General features: G+C 36.9%; 1 long non-coding RNA gene across 2 annotated transcripts; it reads right to left on the reverse strand.

Moving 5' to 3' along the window:
- Positions 1–2216: 2216 nt before the first annotated feature.
- On the reverse strand, positions 2217–3663 carry LOC134245349 (uncharacterized). Of its 2 annotated transcripts, none has more exons than XR_009987401.1 (4): positions 3492–3663; positions 3165–3395; positions 2662–2839; positions 2217–2419 (listed from the first exon to the last, which is right to left on the reverse strand). It is a non-coding gene; the product is annotated as an uncharacterized LOC134245349 (long non-coding RNA). The 2 variants fall into 2 exon arrangements; XR_009987400.1 differs by having other exon boundaries at positions 2218–2419; positions 3496–3663.
- Positions 3664–7092: the final 3429 nt, after the last annotated feature.

Consider the following 7092-nt stretch of genomic DNA (forward strand, 5'->3'; position numbering starts at 1 on the left):
CCCCCATAAGAAAATTTTCTTAAAATAGGACTAGATATAGGAATTTTTCTCATTTCTTATAGTTAGATTATTATTTAACGGCTGTCTGTTTCTTTGTTCACATACTGTGGTTAATAAAGGGACCATAATGTTAGCTTAATTTGTCATATATTTTCTTATTAAATTTGTCAAAGGATGTTTCCACTTAAGCATAGTGCCTTGGCCCCGTTTTTGGACCCCTAACTTTATCTAATTAATTCAAATCTTAATTTTTTTTTACCTAACACATATTTTGTCATCTGTGTGGTACATAACTTGCAAAAATGTACATTGAAAACGGCGCTTTAGTTTATTAAAGGTAATTCAAAAAGCCCTCTGCTGGGTGTTCATAGTAGGTGAAAACTACCCTTTCTGGACATGTAGCCTCCCATAGAGTTACTATATGGAGTAGCCTCCTGGTAGCCTCCCAGGTGTGAGGCTACTTATGACGTCATTTAATTATCATATCAATTAAATTGATTTAATTGAAGTTCGATTAATCAGATTAATAAAAATTCAATTAACTCTCATCTAATTTTAATAGTTATTATTAATTTCATAGTCTTAGATTATGAATCATTTTGGTTAGTTCCATGTTCACTTCTAAACACTGTACATGAAGGAATGCGTCTATTGTAGGATATCCGATCCTCAGCCAGGAAAAATAACTCCAAAAATCAATTTATAATTAGAAATGAATCAAAATGAAGCTTGAAATTGAATTTTTTCATGCAAAAAATTTCTTTTTATTCATCTTTAAAAGATTCAAGGTTTTTTGAAGTCTTAGAAAATGTCTTATTACCCTGTAAAAGGAAAACAAATTAATACAGTTTTAGAGAATTTTAAAATAGATTTTCTTGAATCCAGGTTTAGTACCAATGCTTATTAGAAAGTTTTTACACTATGTACTATAGCATATATGACGGAATAGAAGACGAAAAATACCAAATAAGTGTAAAAATCGTGACAATTTCTCTGAATGCCTGGATGGACCCGGACCACAATTAGCTTACATATAGACTTATATAGTAAAAACATGTGTTTTATTTTCTTTGTAACTTTTTTAAAAATCTTCACTTGCAAAATATCTTTGACCATATGATAGAGCAATGTGTCAGATAAATATTCACATCCAGAAATAGGGGTGTTGAATGTAGAATTCCCTGGTTATTAATAAACTTCTGACGTCATGACCTCAGGATAGCTCTCGCTTGGCAAAAAAAGTGTAAACAAAGCAAACGAATGCTCTTTTTAATTCATATTTCTAGGCATAATTTTTGCTTGAAATGCCCCTTTGCTGCATATCATTGTAAACTTAGACATTTACTTTTATTCTATACCCCAAAAGTATTTAAAACATGTGAGCTATTTTTATTTTTATCATTGAAAGGGAGGCATATGAATTTCCTACATGTGATACGTTTTAGCAATTTGACCTTCACCCTTTAATTGTGGCCGGATCCTATATGGAGGCATAAAATTCATTAAAAAATTTTAAGGCCATATTTGAAATCCTTAGATACTACTTAACTAATATACCAAGTTTGATTGAAATTGGTTAATATCTACATGTAAAATTACATATTGTGTATACTAAGGCAATACAGGAAAGAAAATGGCAAAAAATGGCAAGTATGAAATTTTAAAATTGAAATATGTAAAAACTGTTAGACAATAAAAGGAACTAATTATTACAAGTAAGTTGTTGATACCTTTTAAACACACACACACTCTTAAATATGTAAAACAAGATTTTTAGATTTCTAGGTAATTTGATGATCTGTACCCTGTTTTTTCATAAAATTTTCTTAAATTAAGAAATAAAAAATCTATCATGAAAAACTGAGAGTGACAATAGGGGTAAACATTTAAAGTACATTTATTCATAAATCAAATGATGTATCACATTACTGATAAAAGTTTTACATAACATTCAAAATAAACAGATTTCTAAGCCCACCCCCATATCCTTTTTCCTGACTGTGAAGAGGGGCCATGTGCAGCTGATTGGCTAAGAGTCTTTGTATAGGTAATCTTAATACCCTATTGGAGTCTGTTTTGACAGGTGATTGTCAAAGGAATATATTGCAGTAAATACCACTAAAATGTGTCCAAATAAACATTGTATAATTCAATCTTACTTTCTAATCCACTCTTCACTACACATGAAAACAATGAAAGGTGACCATAAAAGAAAAAAAAATCTTAATTTTGGGTTTAAAAAAGGGAACACTCATTATATTAAGGCTCATCAGGCTACGTCAAATTCCGCAGGAGCTTCAAGTTCAGCGTCAAACATCCAGGGATCCCCAGAGACTGAGACAGCACATCCCCTTGCTGAAGGCCAGAAAAGCCTCTCAAGGCTCCGATCCTTCGTCCCAGACCTGAGCCATGCCAGGAGCTAAAAAATGAAGAGACGTCTTATGAGTTTGAGGGAAACCGCATTGTTGACATAACATTGGTCTTGGAAATGTTTAATGATGCAGCCAAATGCCACCTTGACCAGGCCAAGCACTGTAATTTTCCATGAGACTGCTTCAGGACAGAGGAAATGGGGGTTTGGATGGCAGGAAGAGACTACTGTGTACGGTATGTAATTTTCAGACAAATTCTATATGATCTACACTGAGAGATTAGCCCTACCTTTAACAAACCAGGCCCTAATCCTGCCAGTATCAACTGGAACTTTCAGTTATCCCTGCAGAACACCTCCATGGGGAATCGACGCAGTCGGGAAATGGTAGCTGCCTTGGACATTCCACCTCCTAACCGCAGCTCCATGCAAAGGGCCAGCAACCAGGTCAACACAGCCACTCTAGCCCTGAATAAAAAAGACATGGGTGAGAAGAGACAACTGGTTAAGGCCATCAATCAGGTCAAAGGTCAAGAACATCCAGAGGAACTGGACATTGCCATAGATGGACGCTACAACTCCATAACCTTCGGTAGCAGCAAAAAGCCAGGCTACAATGCATCACAAGCTTACGCCATTGCATGCGAGACCATCACCGACAAACAGTACATTATTGGCTCAGCAATGCAGAACAAACTTTGCTGGACTGGAACCTGGCTTCGAGGTAATGGTTATGATGTTCATTGTCCGGGGGGTCATGAAGACTGCACAGCTAATATTGAAATGTTATCACCTCTTTCAGAGTACGAGATGGCTAAATCCATAGGCGAAGATCTGGCAGCGGACGGGTTCAAGGTGAAGCACGCCACAACAGACGGTGATGCCCGGTCAGCCCAGGGATTCCAAGATGCCATGCGAATTTTTCATCCAGACTGGCGAGTCACTCGACTGGCCGACCCAACCCATGTCAGCAGAGCCCAGTTCCGGCAGTGTCGCAGTGCCCACTTCAGCCCCGAGATGTTTCCTGCAAAACAAGAATGAGGTTAGACCACATGAGAAAAGTTTTTGCACAAGATGTAAAGGCCCGGTGCAGCTTAGTCTATAAGAAACTCATGGATACCTACACTTGAGACATCAACATCATCTGTAGTAAACTTCCTCTTGTCGTAGAAAGTACCATCCTCTGCTACTCAGGAGACTGTTCAAAGTGTCGAAGGAATTCAGTGGTGTGTGAAGGTGGAGACAGACACAACTGGTGGAATCAGTCTTATATCCTCGCCCCGAACAAACTGACATCCTGCACCTGAATGAAAATGACAAGCACTTGTTAAAAGTCATTCTTGAGATGCGACTTAGCCAAAGTGCCATTGAGGAAATGAAACTCAACACGTCAACTCAGAAATGTGAGGGTCTTAACAGAGCAGTCAGCGAAGTTTTACCTAAGCACACCAACTATTCAAGAAATGCTGAAGGAACCCTCTCAGCTGAGATTTTAAGACAAAACAACAGTCCGGGACTAGCAACATCAATGAAGGCAGCAGAGATTACATTGCCACTGTCCGGCCACACACATCAGTACCTAAAAAGCATTGACCAGGAATATGCCTATCGCAGAGAATACGGAAAGAGAAAAGCAGTTAAAAGGCGAGAAATGCAGAGAAAAGCTACGCTAATGAAACAACATGCCGCGGCTAGAAAAGGAAAGACTATGGGTGCACCTACAACAAAGGGCAACTTGATCCCAAACCCACCAGCCTACAGTCCAAGGGAGGCAATCCAGAGGATCACACCTACTACCAGACATGAGTTGGCAAGACGAAGACAAAACGGCCCTTCTCAGGGCCAACCAAATTATTCGAAAAGATACCAACATTACAAACGTATAAGAAACAAGTAAAAATTAACACCAGGCCACAACCCAAAACTTCCACATAAATACATAAGACACATCATAATACACATACGCACACATGTACATACATACATCCATACATACTGTAAAACGAGTATAATTTGGCGCATACATATTTTAGCGCAAACGCAAGTGAGAAAGCATTGGCGCAAATAAATTTTAGCGCTTGCACTTGTCATTAAATAAAAAATAAATGTGATATTTATTCCTTTGATCCACGCCTGTATTTTATCTTGTGGTCACTCAAGCACGCAAACACAATAGAATTGATTTTTAACTTACGTACACAGGTAAATGTACGCTCACTTTTCCGTAGTGTTGGACGGGCGCGATTGTCCATTTTTAACTATTTTAATAAGAGAAAACGTGATGAGTTTCTTCCCAACCCAGAGAAGGAAAACAGTAAAGAAGCGGCAGACCTATGTGAATATATCAATAATTCTTTAGAATTGCCTAAAACACCAAAGCGAGAAAAGCGTGGTACCTACAATGTGTATTCACCGGAGGTCAGGGCAAAAATTGGAAAATATGCATTAGAGAACGGAGTAATGAATGCATCCAGACATTTTACTTCACAGCTTGGTTCATGAGTGAGGGAAAGTACTGTACGTAATTTGAAAAAAGCGTATTACTAAAAGCGAAGAAAACACCAACACAAGTATTGGAATTGCCAAAGGCCAACAGGGGACGACCAGTAAAGTATGTAGGTAGTTACGATAGGTTGTTCAAAACCACATAAAATCATTAGTTGAAACGGTCCATATGTGTAATTAATAATCATCATGTATGTACTCACGTGCCATGCTTATGTTTCACGAAAAAATCACTACTTAGTAAATTGGTGAACCATTACAATAGAAAAGTCTTTTTAGCAGATCTTCTGCCTCAGAAGAATGGGATATTCAAAACGAAAGGAAACTGAGTATTCTAAAAGTACTTCCTAGTCATTCTGAAAACGTGAAGGCCATTTTCCTGAGGAATTCACAACGGTCTCAAACATCTTGCAAATCGTTAGTAATTAATGTTGATGAAACGGGTATCAATATTGTTCAAGTGAAAACTGGACAATGGATTTGGAAGGAAACAAACAAGTGAAGATTACGGGTTTAGATGATAAACGTCAGATTACAGTAACATTAGCCTGCACAGCATCGGGTGATCTCCTAAACCCACAAGTCATTTACGAGGAAAAACACCATCGTGCCATCCCAAATTCAAATTCCCCGATGGCTGGGCCATTCCCCAGTCGGAAAATCACTGGGCAAATTCAGAGACCACGGGGAGTTAATATGATCTAATTAAAATTTTTAAAATTAAGGAAAAAATTATACTTTATGAAAATATTTATTAGTATGTATTATTCATTTCAACAATAACATTTTCAGACTTGTAAATTCAATCATCATTCCCTATGTAATGTCAACAAGAAAACGACTCGGGAAACAAAGCGACATCCAAGGCGTTGCTATTGTGGGACGTTTTCCGGGGTCACCGGGACGAAGAGGCACGCACAATTCTAAAGCGAAACCACATTGAGCTGGTCTACATACCCCCCAATTGCACTGACCAATTACAACCTCTAGACCAGCTGGTAAATAAGGAGTTTAAAAGGAGCTTAAGAAAGAATTTCAAAAATGGTATGCAGACTGCATTCTCAACAAAATGTCAGAACGGCGTCGCTAACGACAACATGGTGTCCTCCATAAGCCTAAAGTTATCCGTACTAAAACCCATACACGCGCAGTGGCTCGTCCGTGCAGTCGACACTATAGCAGAGAGAAAGGAATTGCTTTTAAAGTCGTTTGAAACAACAGGAATTTTGGATGTGATATGATGATGCTTCTTTAGTGTAACTTGTGCATTTTATTACGATTTTATTTGACACTCATTTTAAAATCGTTTTATAATTGAGATTTTTATGAACACAAAACACTTTCTTTTTTTTTTACCTGTGAATTAATGTACTTCAATAAATGATTGTGAGCTGTTCAAACATTTTATTAATATTAAAACCACGCATGCATCGAAGGGTAGTTACTTAGATAAACGGTAAACATAATCAGGTACATGTATTGTCTGCAAGGTCGATCGATATGCTTGATCGCTTTTTTCACCTCGAGGCGATAAATGATTGACACGACTAGAAGGTGCTAATCTGGGTACTGGCCTGGGTGACAGGTAACAGTAGTTTAATTAATTCATAATTGGGAGAATTTACCAATCAATCCTACTTGTAACAGTTTATAGTGTGTACACTAAAATAGAGTGACCTTGCGACATTACGTAATCGCACGTACAGATTTACATGTGCTTTATAGATCGTTTTGAAAACAAGAAATTTTTCATACTTGGAAATCCTTTAGCGCACAATAAATTTTAGCGCTCAGGGACGTTTGCGCCAAAATTTAAAAAAAATTTTAAAGGGCCCTATTTGAAATCCTTAGATACTACTTAACTAATATACCAAGTTTGATTGAAATTGGTTGATATCTACATGTTTTCATATTGTGTATACTAAGGCAATACAGGAAAGAAAATGGCAAAAAATGGCAAGTATGAAATTTTAAAATTGAAATATGTAAAAACTGTTAGACAATAAAAGGAACTAATTATTACAAGTAAGTTGTTGATAGGTCTTAAACTCAAACACACTCTTAAATATGTAAAATACAAGATTTTTAATTTCTAGGTAATTTGATGATCTGTACCCTTATTTTTATAAAATTTTTTTTTAAAATTTAAAAAATATAAAATCTATCATGAAAAACTGAGAGTGACAATAGGGGTAAACATTTAAAGTAATTTTTTC

Source organism: Saccostrea cucullata, unplaced genomic scaffold (genome assembly GCF_032062105.1).
Source record: "Saccostrea cucullata isolate Sc308-1 unplaced genomic scaffold, CSIRO_AGI_Scuc_v1 ctg20989, whole genome shotgun sequence".
Classification (NCBI taxonomy): domain Eukaryota; kingdom Metazoa; phylum Mollusca; class Bivalvia; order Ostreida; family Ostreidae; genus Saccostrea; species Saccostrea cuccullata.